Source organism: Rattus norvegicus, chromosome 13 (assembly GCF_036323735.1).
Source record: "Rattus norvegicus strain BN/NHsdMcwi chromosome 13, GRCr8, whole genome shotgun sequence".
Taxonomy (NCBI): Eukaryota; Metazoa; Chordata; class Mammalia; order Rodentia; family Muridae; genus Rattus; species Rattus norvegicus.
Window position 1 is genome coordinate 61,527,954 of NC_086031.1, and position 19,363 is coordinate 61,547,316.

Below are 19,363 nucleotides of genomic sequence, written 5' to 3' on the forward strand. Positions count from 1 at the left end.
CCCACATCCCTGGCCCAAGAGGAAACTGTATAAGGCCTCTGGGCTCCCGTGGGGGAGGGCCCAGGAGCAGCAGGACACCTGCCAGAGACACCGCCGGACCCTGAAGGAAACAGACCGGATAAACAGTTCTCTGCACCCAAATCCCGTGGGAGGGAGAGCTAAACCTTCAGAGAGGCAGACAAGCCTGGGAAACCAGAAGAGACTGCTCCCTGCACACACATCTCGGACGCCAGAGGAAAAAGCCAAAGACCATCTGGAACCATGGTGCACTGAAGCTCCCGGAAGGGGCGGCACAGGTCTTCCTGGTTGCTGCCGCTGCAGTGAGCCCCTGGGCAGCACCCCACGAGCGAACCTGAGCCTCGGGACCACAGGTAAGACCAAATTTTCTGCTGCAAGAAAGCTGCCTGGTGAACTCAAGACACAGGCCCACAGGAACAGCTGAAGACCTGTAGAGAGGAAAAACTACACGCCCGAAAGCAGAACACTCTGTCCACATAACTGACTGAAAGAGAGGAAAACAGGTCTACAGCACTCCTGACACACAGGCTTATAGGACAGTCTAGCCACTGTCAGAAATAGCAGAACAAAGTAACACTAGAGATAATCTGATGGCGAGAGGCAAGCGCAGGAACCCAAGCAACAGAAACCAAGACTACATGCCATCATCGGAGCCCAATTCTCCCACCAAAACAAACATGGAATATCCAAACACACCAGAAAAGCAAGATCTAGTTTCAAAATCATATTTGATCATGATGCTGGAGGACTTCAAGAAAGACATGAACACACTTAGGGAAGCACAGGAAAACATTAATAAACAAGTAAAAGCCTACAGAGAGGAATCGCAAAAATCCCTGAAAGAATTCCAGGAAAACACAATCAAACAGTTGAAGGAATTAAAAATGGAAATAGAAACAATCAAGAAAGGACACATGGAAACAACCCTGGATATAGAAAACCAAAAGAAGAGACAAGAGCTGTAGATACAAGCTTCACCAACAGAATACAAGAGATGGAAGAGAGAAACTCAGGAGCAGAAGATTCCATAGAAATCATTGACTCAACTGTCAAAGATAATGTAAAGCGGAAAAAGCTACTGGTCCAAAACATACAGGAAATCCAGGACTCAATGAGAAGATCAAACCTAAGGATAATAGGTATAGAAGAGAGTGAAGACTACCAGCTCAAAGGACCAGTAAATATCTTCAACAAAATCATAGAAGAAAACTTCCCTAACCTAAAAAAAGAGATACCCATAGACATACAAGAAGCCTACAGAACTCCAAACAGATTGGACCAGAAAAGAAACACCTCCCGTCACATAATTGTCAAAACACCAAACGCACAAAATAAAGAAAGAATATTAAAAGCAGTAAGGGAAAAAGGTCAAGTAACATATAAAGGGAGACCTATCAGAATCACACCAGACTTCTCGCCAGAAACTATGAAGGCCAGAAGATCCTGGACTGATGTTATACAGACCCTAAGAGAACACAAATGCCAGCCCAGGTTACTGTATCCAGCAAAACTCTCAATTAACATAGATGGAGAAACCAAGATATTCCATGACAAAACCAAATTTACACAATATCTTTCTACAAATCCAGCACTACAAAGGATAATAAATGGTAAAGCCCAACATAAGGAGGCAAGCTATACCCTAGAAGAAGCAAGAAACTAATCGTCTTGGCAACAAAACAAAGAGAATGAAAGCACACAAACATAACCTTACATCCAAATATGAATATAACGGGAAGCAATAATCACTATTCCTTAATATCTCTCAATATCAATGGCCTCAACTCCCCAATAAAAAGACATAGATTAACAAACTGGATACGCAACGAGGACCCTGCATTCTGCTGCCTACAGGAAACACACCTCAGAGAGAAAGACAGACACTACCTCAGAGTGAAAGGCTGGAAAACAACTTTCCAAGCAAATGGTCAGAAGAAGAAAGCTGGAGTAGACATTCTAATATCAAATAAAATCAATTTCCAACTAAAAGTCATCAAAAAAGATAAGGAAGGACACTTCATATTCATCAAAGGAAAAATGCACCAAGATGAACTCTCAATCCTAAATATCTATGCCCCAAATACAAGGGAACCTACATACGTAAAAGAAACCTTACTAAAGCTCAAAACACACATTGCACCTCACACAATAATAGTGGGAGATTTCAACACCCCACTCTCATCAATGGACAGATCATGGAAACAGAAATTAAACAGTGATGTAGACAGACTAAGAGAAGTCATGAGCCAAATGGACTTAACGGATATTTATAGAACATTCTATCCTAAAGCAAAAGGATATACCTTCTTCTCAGCTCCTCATGGTACTTTCTCCAAAATTGACCATATAATTGGTCAAAAAACGGCCCTCAACAGGTACAGAAAGATAGAAATAATCCCATGCGTGCTATCGGACCACCACGGCCTAAAACTGTTCTTCAATAACAATAAGGGAAGAATGCCCACATATACGTGGAAATTGAACAATGCTCTACTCAATGATAACCTGGTCAAGGAAGAAATAAAGAAAGAAATTAAAAACTTTTTAGAATTTAATGAAAATGAAGATACAACATACTCAAACTTATGGGACACAATGAAAGCTGTGCTAAGAGGAAAACTCATAGCGCTGAGTGCCTGCAGAAGGAACAGGAAAGAGCATATGTCAGCAGCTTGACAGCACACCTAAAAGCTATAGAACAAAAAGAAGCAAATACACCCAGGAGGAGTAGAAGGCAGGAAATAATCAAACTCAGAGCTGAAATCAACCAAGTAGAAACGAAAAGGACCATAGAAAGAATCAACAGAACCAAAGGTTGGTTCTTTGAGAAAATCAACAAGATAGATAAACCCTTAGCCAGACTAACGAGAGGACACAGAGAGTGTGTCCAAATTAACAAAATCAGAAATGAAAAGGGAGACATAACTACAGATTCAGAGGAAATTCAAAAAATCATCAGATCTTACTATAAAAACCTATATTCAACAAAATTTGAAAATCTTCAGGAAATGGACAATTTCCTAGACAGATACCAGGTATCGAGGTTAAATCAGGAACAGATAAACCAGTTAAACAACCCCATAACTCCTAAGGAAATAGAAGTAGTCATTAAAGGTCTCCCAACCAAATAGAGCCCAGGTCCAGACGGGTTTAGTGCAGAATTCTATCAAACCTTCATAGAAGACCTCATACCAATATTATCCAAACTATTCCTTAAAATTGAAACAGATGGAGCCCTACCGAATTCCTTCTACGAAGCCACAATTACTCTTATACCTAAACCACACAAAGACCCAACAAAGAAAGAGAACTTCAGACCAATTTCCCTTATGAATATCGACGCAAAAATACTCAATAAAATTCTGGCAAACCGAATTCAAGAGCACATCAAAACAATCATCCACCATGATCAAGTAGGCTTCATCCCAGGCATGCAGGGATGGTTTACTATACGGAAAACCATCAACGTGATCCATCATATAAACAAACTGAAAGAACAGAATCACATGATCATTTCAATAGATGCTGAGAAAGCATTTGACAAAATTCAACACCCCTTCATGATAAAAGTCCTGGAAAGAATAGGAATTCAAGGCCCATACCTAAACATAGTAAAAGCCATATACAGCAAACCAGTTGCTAACATTAAACTAAATGGATAGAAACTTGAAGCAATCCCACTAAAATCAGGTACTAGACAAGGCTGCCCACTCTCTCCCTACTTATTCAATATAGTCCTTGAAGTTCTAGCCAGAGCAATCAGACAACAAAAGGAGATCAAAGGGATACAGATCGGAAAAGAAGAGGTCATAATATCACTATTTGCAGATGACATGATAGTATATTTAAGTGATCCCAAAAGTTCCACCAGAGAACTACTAAAACTGATAAACAACTTCAGGAAAGTGGCTGGGTATAAAATTAACTCAAATAAATCAGTAGCCTTCCTCTATACAAAAGAGAAACAAGCCGAGAAAGAAATTAGGGAAACGACACCCTTCATAATAGACCCAAATAATATAAAGAACCTCGATGTGATTTTAACCAAGCAAGTAAAAGATCTGTACAATAAGAACTTCAAGACACTGAGGAAAGAAATTGAAGAAGACCTCAGAAGATGGAAAGATCTCCCATGCTCATGGATTGGCAGGATTAATATAGTAAAAATGGCCATTTTACCAAAAGCAATCTACAGATTCAATGCAATCCCCATCAAAATACCAATCCAATTCTTCAAAGAGTTAGACAGAACAATTTGCAAATTCATCTGGAATAACAAAAAACCCAGGATAGCTAAAGCTATCCTCAACAATAAAAGGACTTCAGGGGGAATCACTATCCCTGAACTCAAGCAGTATTACAGAGCAATAGTGATAAAAACTGCATGGTATTGGTACAGAGACAGACAGATAGACCAATGGAATAGAATTGAAGACCCAGAAATGAACCCACACACCTATGGTCACTTGATTTTTGACAAAGGAGCCAAAACCATCCAATGGAAAAAAGATAGCATTTTCAGCAAATGGTGCTGGTTCAACTGGAGGGCAACATGTAGAAGAATGCAGATCGATCCATGCTTATCACCCTGTACAAAGCTTAAGTCCAAGTGGATCAAGGACCTCCACATCAAACCAGACACACTCAAACTAATAGAAGAAAAACTAGGGAAGCATCTGGAACACATGGGCACTGGAAAAAATTTCCTGAACAAAACACCAATGGCTCATGCTCTATGATCAAGAATCAACAAATGGGATCTCATAAAACTGCAAAGCTTCTGTAAGGCAAAGGACACTGTGGTTAGGACAAAACGGCAACCAACTTATTGGGAAAAGATCTTTACCAATCCTACAACAGATAGAGGCCTTATATCCAAAATATACAAAAAACTCAAGAAGTTAGACCGCAGGGAAACAAATAACCCTATTAAAAAATGGGGTTCCGAGCTAAACAAAGAATTCACAGCTGAGGAATGCCAAATGGCTGAGAAACACTTAAAGAAATGTTCAACATCTTTAGTCATAAGGGAAATGCAAATCAAAACAACCCTGAGATTTCACCTCACACCAGTGAGAATGGCTAAGATCAAAAACTCAGGTGACAGCAGATGCTGGCGAGGATGTGGAGAAAGAGGAACACTCCTCCATTGTTGGTGGGATTGCAGACTGGTAAAACCATTCTGGAAATCAGTCTGGAGGTTCCTCAGAAAATTGGACATTGAACTGCCTGAGGATCCAGCTATACCTCTCTTGGGCATATACCCAAAAGATGCCTCAACATATAAAAGAGACACGTGCTCCACTATGTTCATCGCAGCCTTATTTATAATAGCCAGAAAATGGAAAGAACCCAGATGCCCTTCAACAGAGGAATGGATACAGAAAATGTGGTACATCTACACAATGGAATATTACTCAGCTATCAAAAACAACGAGTTTATGAAATTCGTAGGCAAATGGTTGGAACTGGAAAATATCATCCTGAGTGAGCTAACCCAATCACAGAAAGACATACATGGTATGCACTCATTGATAAGTGGCTATTAGCCCAAATGCTTGAATTACCCTAGGTCCCTAGAACAAACGAAACTCAAGACGGATGATCAAAATGTGAATGCTTCACTCCTTCTTTAAATGAGGAAAAAGAATACCCTTGGCAGGGAAGGGAGAGGCAAAGATTAAAACAGAGACTGAAGGAACACCCATTCAGAGCCTGCCCCACATGTGGTCCATACATATACAGCCACCTAATTAGACAAGATGGATGAAGCAAAGAAGTGCAGACCAACAGGAGCCGGATGTATATCGCTCCTGAGAGACACAGCCAGAATACAGCAAATATAGAGGCGAATGCCAGCAGCAAACCACTGAACTGAGAATAGGTCCCTATTGAAGGAATCAGAGAAAGAACTGGAAGAGCTTGAAGGGGCTCGAGACCCCAAAAGTACAACAATGCCAAGCAACCAGAGCTTCCAGGGACTAAGCCACTACCTAAAGACTATACATGGACTGACCCTGGACTCTGACCCCAGAGGTAGCAATGAATATCCTAGTAAGAGCACCAGTGGAAGGGGAAGCCCTGGGTCCTGCTAAGACTGAACCCCCAGTGAACTAGTCTATGGGGGGAGGGCGGCAATGGGGGGAGGGTTGGGAGGGGAACACCCATAAGAAAGGGGAGGGGGGAGGGGGATGTTTGCCCGGAAACCGGGAAAGGGAATAACACTCGAAATGTATATAAGAAATACTCAAGTTAATAAAAAAAAAAAAGAAAAAAAAAAGAAAGAAAAAAAAACAAAAAAAAAACAATGACTACATGAAATTCTTTGGCAAATAGATGGAAATAGAAAATATTATCCTGAGTGAGTAACCCAGTCACAAAAGAACACACATGGTATGCACTCACTGATAAGTAGATATTAGCCCAAATGCTTGGAATACCTAAGAAATAAATCACAGATCACAAGTTCAGGAAGAAAGAAGACTAAAATGTGGATACTTCAGTACTTCTTAGAAAGAAGAACAAAATACTCACAGGAAGGAAGTACAGGGACAATGTATGGAGCAGGGACTGAAGAAAAGGTCAGAGACTGAACCTCCTGGGTATTCATCCCATGTGCAACCATCAAACCCCATCACTATTGCTGATGTCATGAAGTGTTTGCTAACAGGAATCTGATATGGATGTCCGCTGAGAGGCTCTGCCAGAGCCCTACTGATACAAATGAAGATGCTTACAGCTAACCATTTGACTGATTTTGAGAACCCCAATGAGGAGTTAGAGAAAAGACTGAAGGAACTTAACGTGTTTGTAACCCCATAGGAAAAACAACCATATCAACCAACCAGAGCTTCCAGGGACTAAACCACCAATCAATGAGTATACATGGAGGGAGCCTTTGCTTCAGCTATATATGTAGCAAAGGATGGCATTTTCCAGCATCAATCATAGAAAAACCCTTGGTCCTTTTAAGGATAGTCTCCCCAATGTAGAGGAATATCAGGGCTGTGAGCTGGAAATGGGTGGGTAGGGGTGGGAGCATCCTCATAGAAACAGAGAGTAGCAGGTATGAGAGAGGGGGGAAGGGGGAATAACATTTTAAATGTAAATACATAAAATAGCCAAGAAAAAAATAAAATAATTCAAAAAATTGCTTGAAAGTCTATTTTAAAAAAGAAAATGATCCATTAACTATACAAAATAAAGCCTGGCACATCTTACTAATCACATTTGATTCAAGTTTTGAGGTTAGTTAGTAAAATGCAATTAAAATATAAAAGCAAATTTGTTTTTAATTATATTTATTTTGAAAACCTCATTAAAGATTTTCCATGGTTACTTTTGAAAAACAGAATTAAATAAAAATTCTGTTTTTACAGTTTACTCATATACATGAAATAAATAAATCTTAAAAAAAATTATATATTTTATTCTTAATTAATAAATATTATATAAGAAATAATTCACCCTTTCCTAAAACTGTTACTTATTTCCACAATCTCTTGCATCTTCTATTCATGGTTTAGGTTATATCTTAAATGAATTAGGGAGTTTAACTTAACAGAACTTATAAGACAAAACTCTTTACGAACATATAGAAAGGACATTTCTTTGAATGACTTACAGGCTTTGATCTAGCTAATCCAACAGTAGCAGCCCATGTATAGAAGGTCTAAAAATCTAGTTGTTTTGTCCATAACACTGCAGAGCAGGCAAAGAGACCCACTTCCATTTTCCATACACTTTTTATACACTTCTATCAGAAGATGTGGCCTAGATCAAAAGAGCTGGATTAAAGATGTGTCTTTCCATCTCAAAGATATACATTAGAGGTAGATCTTCCCACTTCAAATGATTAAGTACAAATCCTTCAGAGGTGTGCTCAGTGATTTTTGGATATTAGGAAATCCAAGATATAGTCAGGCTGACAACCAAGAATAGTCATTACATACTGATTTAGACTTACAATTTGTCTCACCATCCACGTGCTAAAGAGGATTATTCAATTTTACTGTAGATGTTACACTATATTCTGTAAGTAATTAAAGGATAATAAGCAATGATAATGGCTTGCAAACTTGTGTAGTGGGGAAAGTAAAACATGAACACAAATAACTAAAGGACAATAAAAACGATTGAAGTCTTTAGAGAGCTATAAAGTAAATGCAATCACACACCTAGTGAGAGTTTAATTTTAATTTGTGAAAGAAGTTTTGGGGAGTACATGATTTCAGGATGAGGGTTTATCTTAATGACAGTGTGAAGTCAAGAAGTAGGCATGAACATAAATATCTCTTGTTTTCCAATTTTATATTTTAATTCTTTCACAAGTTTCTGCATTAGACAAATGTATAAATACAGGTGGGTTCATGAAGGATAACCAGAGTTCTTAGACAGCATGGCTTTATATGGCTGTCACATGACTATTTTCTAGAAAGATATGATTAAATATTTGTTTACTTCACATATGGACCAACGATGGAACATAAAAATAATTCCAACAATGTAACCTTAACAGCCCAATGAATTTGCGGTTGTTACTCAGAAGACAATGAATGACTGCAGCGCAGCTACACCACTTAAAGATCCAGACTAGATTGCAATACCAGGCTGTGTGTTACAAGACTGTAGAAAAAACCTGGAAATTTTTAGTGTAAACAATATTAGTAATCTTTTTGAGATTCTCAAAAAATGGTCAGAAAAAAGAATAAGGTCCTACAAAGGACATAAACCTTGAAGCTGGTTCATTGTTTCTTTATGTCAATCATTAACATTTGAAAGGTTTGTCATCTCTCTGTCATAACTTCAGAGTATATATTAATTACACTGATATGTTTTTTCATATCTAACATAAGAATTCATGAGATATTTGGGTGAGGGCCTCTTTAGTCATGTTCCTACAAATACTACGATCCTTCTTTTAGCCACAAAGAAATATATTTTACATGGTGAAAATTCATAAGCTTCAACTAGGTAGAAGTTATAAAAATATATGGAGATAGGGTTTGTGTATAAAGTAAAAAGTGAAGGTAATCTAATTATTTTTGAGGGGGATAATGTATGTATGTGGAAAGTATAAGGAGATACTCATCAAGGGACAGTGCTTATTTATAGCTCAGGTGCACTAACAAGAAAATGTCATCAAGACCAATTATACACATGTGTAGTGGAAACACTGGTGAGCTGAGATGTGTCAAGTGGTAGAGGGTTAAAATCTTCACCTCACATTACTTGAACCTCTATATATTTATTTTTTACATCTAATTTCTATAAATTTAATTTCAGAATGTGTTTCCTCGAGATAATTAATCAGTTATTTCATAGTCCTACACTAGAGTAAAACAATAATGATGGTGGAGGTGAGTAAAATCATTTATGAGATAATATTCAAGTTTGTTTCATTTTTGAGTGATTTTACATGTTGTTAGATGTGGGGTTATAGTCATAGGAGGAGTATAATATTTAAAGTAATGGTGAAAAGTTGAAAATGAAGCAGTAGTTTTCTAACAATTTTCCTATTTTCCTATGCTGAGAAACATGTCCCACTGGATTACTTCTGCACAGAGAAGAAAATACATTAAGGGAAAAATGATAATGAAGAAAGATGGATGAAAAGAAACAGGCAAGTAAAGAAAAATATTAGTCTATTATTTGTTTTTGCTTACCATTTTCTGAAAGTTGCTTGTGTATAAGTGAAGTAAAGCCATGTAAATGTAAACAAGAGAATGTCTTCAAGGCCTTGGGTGAGTACTTGAATTATTCATTTGTATTTCTGCTTTGCATTTCAAAGATTAAATTTTAAAGTATTCAGTTTTATATTCCTTCCAAAAAGTGATGAATATCCTTTTTAGTTCAGCATCAGTATGAAGACAAAAAGTTTAGATAAGCAAATGAATTAATTTTAACAAACGATCAGCTTTAACACTTAAAAGACATGTGAACTCGACAGACTTTAATATAATGCACCCTAAGAAAATAATCAGAAGTATATATAGTAGATAAACTTCTTGAAATTCTAGACAGATAGTAGGCAAAATATTTTATGCTTTTAAGGTAAACGGTGATGTCTATTTGGACTAAAATTGGGTCAGCCAAGATACAGCTAATTCCAAATTTTGAATCTATATATTGCTTGTTAAAAGCTTGCATTCCAATCCCTTGTGAGTCTTCTTTTCCCCAGATTCTGATTTCTACTATGATGTTGAATGTTAATTTAGAGCATGTTTAGATCATACATATTTCATTTAATTTCCTATAGTGTCTGGTTCTTGTAAAAGTGGGCAAAATACAATATTGTGTAACATATATTTTATAATTTTATTCTATTTATTGTAAATAGATTATTTTATGACATAAAATTCTCTGATTATACTTTCTTGTTTCTCTCCTCCTAATTCCTACGACCTCCTCCATCCAGATCCATTCCCCTTTCTGTCTCTCATTAGAAAAGATCAGACTTGTAAGGGATAATCATAAAATAAAATAAAAGATAGGATAAAACAAAAACTATCATATCTGATATACACAAGATAAACAAACAGAAGGAATGATCCTGAGAAAACGCTCAAGAATTAGAGACTGACAAATTTGCACACTCGGCATCCCATAATGATATTAAATTTGAAGCCATGATATATTTGCAGAGGACCTGGGGACAACCCAGTCAGACATGGCACGTAGCCTCAGTTTATGTGAATTCATAGAAGATTTCCTCATGCCGATTTAGATGGCCTTGTTTTCTTCATGTCCTCAATCCTGTCTGACTATTTTTAAAGATTTATTTATTGTATGTATATGAATATGCTGTCACTAATATATCAGAAGAGGGAATTGGATTCCATTACACATGGTTGTGAGCCACCATGTTGGTTGCTAGGAATTGAACTCCTGACCTCTAAACTGCTCTTAACTGCTGAGCCATCTTCCTTTCACCTATTCTTGGAGTTTCCTGAACCCTGAAGGGGAGGATATTAATGAGAGATCCCATGTACAACTGAGTGCTCTCAGGTCTCTCATTCTCTGTATGATATATGGCTGTATGCCTCTGTGCTTATTGACATCCATTGTGAATGGATTGTTCAATGATGGCTGAGCAAGGTACTGATCTATAAGACAAAATAACATAAAAAGAATTTTTATCACTATTTTTTATTTTATTTTGATGTTGTTGCTGTTTTAACCAATGGCATTTGGCCCCTTTGCTATCAGATTTCTGATTATTGGTCCCTCAAGCAGTATCAGATATGGATTCTATCTCTGGAAGTGGGCCTTAGTTAAATCAAATATTGGCAAGTTACTCTCTCAAGTTTCATTGCCCTAGGGAAGGCACACTAAGTAATACATCACTGTAGGTAAAAGGATAGAAACTAGACTGGCATTTACTTTTTCCTTTGATAGAATCTACAGTAACTTCCTGTACCAAAGACACTAGTATGTAAGGGTAGAGGTTTTATGGAGGCACTAACTTGAATTTTCCATTAGTTTGAATGTACCTGGTTTTATGTGGAGGTCATTGATCCTTATGGACTTAAGCTTTGTACAGGGTAATAATAATGGATTGATTTGCATTCTTCTAAATGCTGACCTCCAGTTGAACCAGCACCATTTGTTGAAAATGCTATCTTTTGCCCACTGAATGGTTTTAGCGCCTGTATCAAATAGCAAGTGACCAAAGGTATGTGGGTTCATTTCTAGGACTTCAATTCTATTTCATTGATCTACCTGCCTAGCTCTGTACCAATACCATACAGATTTTTATCACTATTGCTCTGTAACACAGCTTGAGGTCAGTGATGGTGATTCCCCCAGAAGTTCTTTTATTTTGGAGGGTGGTTTTCTCTCTACTGGGTTTTATGTTACTCCAAATGAATTTGCAAATTGCTTTTTGTAACTCTATGAAGAACTGAGTTGGAATTTTGATGTGATTGCATTGAATCTGTTGATTGCTTTTGACAAAATGGCCATTTTTACTATAATAATCCTGTCAATCCATGAGCATGGGAGGCCTTTCCATCATCTGAGATCTTCTCAATTTCTTTATTCAATTTCTTTATTGAAGTTCTTATCATACATATCTTTCACTTGCTTCGTTTTAGATACACCAAGGTACTTTATATTGTTTGGGACTATTGTGAAGGGTCTCATTTCCTAATTTCTTCCTCAGCATGTTTATCCTTTGAGTAGAGGAAGGCTACTGATTTGTTTGAGTTAATTTTATACCCACCCACTTTGCTGAAGTTGTTTATCAGGCTTAGTAGTTCTCTAGTGGAACTTTTGGGGTCACATAAGTATACTATCATATCATCAGCAAATTGTGATATTTCTATTTTTTCCTTTCCAATTTGTATCCCTTTAACTTCCATTTGTTATCTGATTGCTCTGTCTAGGACTTTGAGTACTATATTGAATAAGTAGACAAGGCAGCCTGATTTTAGTGGGATTGCTTTAAGTTTCTCTCCATTTAGTTTGATGTTGGCTACTGGTTTGCTGTATATTGCTTTTACTATGTTTTGGTATGGTCCTTGGATTCCTGATCTTTCCAAGAATTGTAACATGAAGTGGTGTTGAATTTTGTCAAATTGTTTCTTAGCATCTAACGAAGATGTTCACATGGTTTTTTAAAAGTTTGTTTACTTAGTGGATTCCATTGATGGATTTCTATATATTGAACAATCTCTGTACCCCTGGGATGAAGCCTACTTGATCATGATGGATGACCATTTTGATGTGTTCTTGAATTCTGTTTTACCGAATTTTATTGTTATTTTGCATTGATATTCATAAGGAAAATTGGTCTGAAGTTCTCTTTCTTTTTTAGGGTCTTTGTGTGATTTGGGTATAAGCATTATTGTGGCCTCATAGGAGGAATTGGGTGGTGTTCCTTCTGGTTTTATTTTGTGGAATAGTTTGGACAGTATTGGTACTAGGTCTTCTGAGAAGGTCTGATAGAATTCTGTGCTAAACCCATCTGGTCCTGGAAATCTTTGGTTGGAAGACTTTTAATAACTGCTTCTATTTCTTTCTTTTTTCTTTCTTTTCTTTTTTCTTCTATGAATTATGGGACTTTTTAGATGGTTTATGTGATTCTAGTCAACTTTGGTAGCTGGTATCTATCTTGCAAATTGTAGATTTCATTCAGATTTTAAAGTTTTACTAAATATAAGCTTTTGTAGTTATATCTGATGATTATTTGAATTTCCTCAGATTGGGTTGTTCTGCTTCCATTTTCATTTCTGATTTTGATAATTTTGATACATTCTCTGTGCACTCTGGTTAGTCTGTGTAAGGGTTTATCTATCTTGTTGATTTTTTCCAAGAACCACCTGGTTTGACTGATTATAGGGTCAGTTTTGGAAAAGGTACTATAAGGTGCTGAGAAGAAGGTATATTCTTTTGTTTTAGGATGAAATGCTCTATAAATATCTTCTAAATCCATGTGGTTCATAAATTCTCTTAGTTTTCTATATTTCTGTATAGTTTTTGTTTCCATGTTCTGTCCATTGATAAGAGTGGGCTGTTGAAATCTCCCACTATTATTGTGTGAGGTGAAATGTGTTCTTTTAGCTTTAGTAAAGTTTCTTTTATGCATGTAGGTGCCCTTGTATTTGGAGCACAGGTATTCAAGATTGAGGGTGTATCTTGGCAGAGTTTTCCTTTGATGAATATGAAGTGTCCTTCATTATTTTGTTTTTTTTAGATAACTTTTGGTTCAATGTCTATTTTATTTTATAATAGAATGGCTACTCCAGATTGTTTCTCGGGGTCATTTGCTTGGAAAATATTTTTCCAGCCTTTTACCTGAGGAAGTGTCTCTTTTTGTCACTGAGGTATGTTTCCTGTATGCATCAAAATTCTAGGTCTTTTTTACATATCCAGTCTGGTAGTCTATGTCTTTTTACTGGGAATTAAGTTCATATGTAAAGAGATATTAAGGAATAGTGATTGTTGTTATTTTTCTTGTTACAGGTGGAATTATGTTTGTGTGACTCTCTTGTTTTTGGGTTCCTTGAAAATAGATTACTTTCTTGCTTTTTCTAGGATGTAGTTCCCCTCCTTGTGTTGGGGTTTTCCATCAATTATCCTTTGCAGGAATGGATTTGTGGAAAGATATTGTGTAAAATTTTTGCCATGGAATATCTTGGTTTCTCCATCTATTTCAATTGTGTGTTTGGCTGGTTATAGTAGCCTTGGCTGGCATTTGTGTTCTCTTATGATCTGTATGACATCTGCCCAGTATCTTCTGGCTTTCATAGTCTCTGGTGAAAAGTCTGGTGTAATTCTGATAGGTGTGCTTTTATATGTCCTTGACCTTTTTCCCTTACTGCTTTCAATATTCTTCCTTTGTTTTGTGGGTTTCGTGTTTTGACTATTATGTGATGGAAGGAATTCCTTTCGTGGTCCCATCTTTTTGGAGTTCTATATGCTTCTTCTATGTTTATGGGCATCTCTTCCTTTAGATTTGGAATGTTTTCTTCTATAATTTTGTGATAAGTTAAGTTAAGTTAGAAGTCTTTGTTCTCTTCTGTACCTATTACCTTAGGTTTGATCTTCTTATTTCATCCTGGATTTCCTGGATGTTTTGGCTTAGGAGCTTTTTACCTTTTACATTACATTTGATGGTTGTGTCAATGTTTTCTATGGTATCTTCTGCCCCTGAGTTTCTCTCTTCTATCTCTTGTATTCTCTTGGTGATGCTTGTGTCTATGGCTCCTTATCTCCTTGCTAGGTTTTTTATCTTCAGAATTGTCTACCTTTGTGCTTCCTTTATTGTTTCTATTTCCATTTTTAAATCTTGCATCATTTTGTTCAATTCTTTCATTTGTTTGGTTGTGTTTTCCTGTAATTCTGTAAGGGATTTTTGTGTTTCTTCTTTAAGTGCATCTACTTGTTTATCTGTGTTGTCCTGTCTTTCTTTCAGGGAGTTATTTATATTCTTCCTAAATTCCTCTATCATCATCATGTGATGTGGTGATTCCCATTGGACCCTTTGGGCCAACAACTCAATTTGATATTAAAAAGTGATAGCAAGCTCTTTTTCCTCAGACACAATCTCCTAGTCTGGTCTCTAGTGCTTCAACAGAACAACAGCTACAGGCCCCCAACATTCACATCTTCTATGTATCATACAGATCATCTCCTCTAACTTTCTTACCCCTTCTCATCACTTTATCCAAGACTCAGAGAGGTTAGGGAAAAAGGAGTGTTCTATGGAGGTCAGATGGATATCCCTTGGAGAAGGTAGTGTTGTAGAATTTACAGAGGGACTGGGGCTATGTAAGGATGAGAGAAACAATGGTAATTCAAGCTCAAGTTAGATGGGGTAAATGGAGTGAAATTGGGTGGAAGAAAAGAGTTTCTCTAAAGATGGCTGGAATTGGAGGCCCTTTGGGGGCTAGTATGAAAAACTAGCATTGTGAAAATGTTCTTGAATCTGTGAAGTTGATCCTATTGAGGAAAGATAATAATGGGAGATGGAGAGTCTCAACCTGCCCTCTCTAGTAGCCAGATAAGACTTCCAGTGGCTAGAATGGATTGTATTAAATTTAGTTGCTGTCAAAGTGGGTCCCATGGAAATTCTCAATCAGCCCAGGCTGTTACTAAGACAAAGGACTGTTCTCTCTAAATTGACAGTGGGCCCACATTGTCCAGGATGACACCCACACAACACATTGAATGGGAAAAAGTTCAGGTGATGAATACATGGAGTCTTCACTCCTACATTCTAGTCTCGTTGGTAGATAAAGTTACTCTGCATGGTACTAATAGAGTAACTTGGACGCAAACTCAACTGCAAAACCTTTAACTGCAATTTGTCCTTCTTATAAAATATCCTAGGGCAAAGGTAGCACACAACTTCTGGGGATAATAAATGTCTGATTGTCTGATGCAATGTAAAGTCTACTCTATGGTAAGGAATCTCATATCTGACACTGTTTGAATAACCAAGAAGCAAAGACTAGATCAGATAGCCCCCAGAACTAGGATAAAACCAAACACACACACACACACACACACACACACACACACACACACTTGTGTATGTGTATTTGTAGATCATCATGACAATGATTGGATTATGCTCCAGTGACCGATGGGAACACATGCTGAGACCTACAACCAGACAATATAAAAAGATAAAGTATAAATTTGAGGTTTCGATCAACTCCCTCTCCTCAGAGCTCGAGAAATCCCATGGAACTGGAACAATCACGGGAGACAGAAGGAATAGAGGACACTAGGAGAACAATGCCTTCTTATTCAGAACGACAAGGTACATATTAGATCAGAAATAAAGCATCAAACTCAGGACCCACATGCATCTATACAAGTACTCTGTGTACATATTGTATGTATTTGCTTAGTATTGCTGCTGGGCTCCTGATCGTGAAAATGAGTATATCTCTGACTTTTGTGCCTGCTTTTGGGATTCATTTGCTCCTGTTGGTTCGCTGTGTTGAAGTTTGATATGATAGTTTTGCTTAATCTTATTAGTTTGACTTTTTTGTGTATTATTATTATCTTTTATATGCCTGTTCTTTTCTATCAAAAAAGAAATGAAAAAAAAAAGAAAGAAATGGCTCGGGAGAGGAACTGGGAGGAGAAGAGGGAGAAAAACTGTGATGAGAATATATTATATAAGAAAAGAATCTATTTTCAATCAAAGAAAAACATATATGTATATTATTTAAGGAATGGCTATTGTCAAAATCACTATAGATAGCAAGTATGAGAGGGAGCATATTTTTTAAATGAAACTTCTACACAGTGCTGGCAGGAATTCGAATTAGTATAGCCTTTATGAGAAACAATATGGAAATATTTAAAATAAATGGAACTTCCATTTGATATGTAATCCCCATGACTGGATATTTCCCCAAAAGAAATAAGTCATGTGTGCCTGAAATAAGAATTCCCTCATGTTTATAGCAGCACTATTCATTATAGCCCAAAGCTGAAACAACACAATTGTTCCATCAGTTGATCAACAGTTTCTTTACAATATAAATATATCCAATTGTGTAATAGTAGCATATAAAAGGAATGGAATTCTGCTGCGTGTGATGTTGCTATCATGCTTGGAAAAGGGGAAATCAATCAGGTAAAGAAAACCAAACACCAGAGAAATAATGTGTGGAATCTAAAAAAACTTTTTTCAAGGCAGTTAAAAATAGAATTGGGAGAGTAGTTCAGGAGAGTGAAGTTGGGTGGCGAAAAATTAAAGAAGGAATTAAAACATATAAAGACGGAAATATAAAATATAAAATACAGAGCCTTTAACCAGTTTTGTATATTAATCAAACAGTAATATTAAAAAAAAAACTATCAGTGGGAGTTTCCTTTTCCATTCCTAGGTATTTCTAAATAGTGTTAAAATTTTCATGTAATCATTGTAGTCACTAAATATAGTTCAAATTTGAAGTTTTCTTCTGCAAAGTTAATTTATTAAAGCATTCTCATTAATTCAAATTTCTGCACATTTGTGTTTTTTTTCTTGATCTTCTTCTTCGATAAATTACAGTTCTCTCCGTCTGCTACATTAAAATAAGTTCCTGTCAAATGTACCAGTATATTTGAGAAATATTAAATATATGTTTTTCAGGAATATGCTGCTACTGTGTTCGACTTCATGGATTTGAGAATTTAAATTTTATATTAAGTTCAGTCATGTTCTCTTCATTCAAAATTCAAAAAGCCTCAAGTAACTTCTATGACACCTCGCATATGCGTAAGAGGTATAAGAAACTGAGAGAGCGCAGCCAGAGTCTCCGCTGGAAAGCAGAGCATGGCAGTCCTCTGAGTTAGCACTATGCCAACTTTTAAATCCTTGACCGGAGATAAGAATCTGGACTATGAGCTGATGGAAGACAAGTGATACTGCCTGGGGGCATATGTTTCATTCCATTCACCCCATGCTCCCAAAGGATGTGTTGGAAATTATTATTGTTAGAACATTTTAGTGATTTACAGCCCAAGGAATAAAATACTCAGAGATAACTGGATTATTACTTAAAGGCCAATGTAACAGACACTTTTTAGAGACCTTCTGTTTATTTGTACATTTAAAAAGAGTGATAATTTTTAGGCTATGAAATATTCTGCATCTGTCAAAATACATGAAAACTTCATAACAGAAAATCATGAAAGACAGAACAGTTAGCATATAAAAGCTAAATGCATATGTGCTGGAAATTTAGCTTTAGAGGTACAGCCAGCCAATCACACCAGGACAAGTTAAACCCTCAACCCTACACAAAATGAGGTGGTGAAGCCACTGGGCCTGTGAACTCATCCACTCCAGAGATTAAAGCTAGTAGAACAGGACTTCAGGCTTACCTTCAATATCAGCCACGTCTGAGTTCCCCTGGGCTACACTAGACCCTGTTCCAAAAATGTAAAAGACAATTTATGAGGGGGGTTTGCAACCCCATAGGTAGAACAACAATATCAACCAACCAGACCCCGCAGAGCTCCCAGGGACTAAACCACCAGCCACAGAGTACATATGGAGGGAAACCTATGGTTCCAACCGCACATGTAGCAGAGAATGGGCCTTGTCGGACATCAATGAGAAGTCCTTGGTCCTGGGAAGGCTTGATGCTCCAGTGTAGAAAAACGCCAGGGTGGGGAGTTCAGAGAAAGTGGGTGGGGGGGTGGGGGAGCACCCTTATGGAGGCAGGAAGTGGGGAAATGAGATGGGGGGTTTCTGAAGGGGAAACTGAGAAAGGAGATAATATTTGAAACACAAATAAAGAAAATAACCAATAAAAGAAAAGAAAAAATAAGATATATAATTTTTACAGGGACAGAGAAACAGATCCTTGGTGTCATCTACAGCAGCTTAGGGGTTTTCTTAATCTTTGAGAAATGTCAGACAAGGAAAAACCTGACACTTTGGTCTGTCTGTTGAAAAGATTCCAGAATGGCATAGTATGAAACAGACCTGCAGTTTATCATAAAGAAATTTCAGCATGAATTTTTCAGACCAAGTGAAATAGCCTTGGGAGAAGAGTAAGATTTCTAAAAGTGTGGATATAGGCTTCTCAAAGAGGGACATAGTCAAGTGTCCAACCATTACCTACACATATCATTTTGGTAGCTGCAAAGTTACATCTCAAAGGGTTGCTTTGACTCTCTGACTCATTCTTTTTTATTCTTTTCAGTAAATGAGAAATATGGGAGTTTCCTGGATAACATAGGTGAGATTCAAGTTAGATAATAGCAAAACAGTTTCTACTAGGGATTCACTGTCATATGACTTCATAAACGACACTTACCTTAAAATGAGTCTCTTAAGCAAAGGCATACTTTATTCTACCTCGACCATGTATGAAATCGTGACAGGTGA

The 19,363-nt window shown here is 37.0% G+C and overlaps 1 long non-coding RNA gene across 1 annotated transcript in view; it reads right to left on the bottom strand.

The window, feature by feature from the left end:
- Positions 1-18,447, bottom strand: part of LOC134481509 (uncharacterized) — a 107,332-nt gene extending 88,885 nt beyond the window's left edge. Inside the window, exon 1 of the long non-coding RNA XR_010057049.1 lies at positions 18,352-18,447. This is a non-coding gene — a long non-coding RNA (uncharacterized LOC134481509). The remainder of the gene's footprint in view (positions 1-18,351) is intronic.
- Positions 18,448-19,363: the final 916 nt, after the last annotated feature.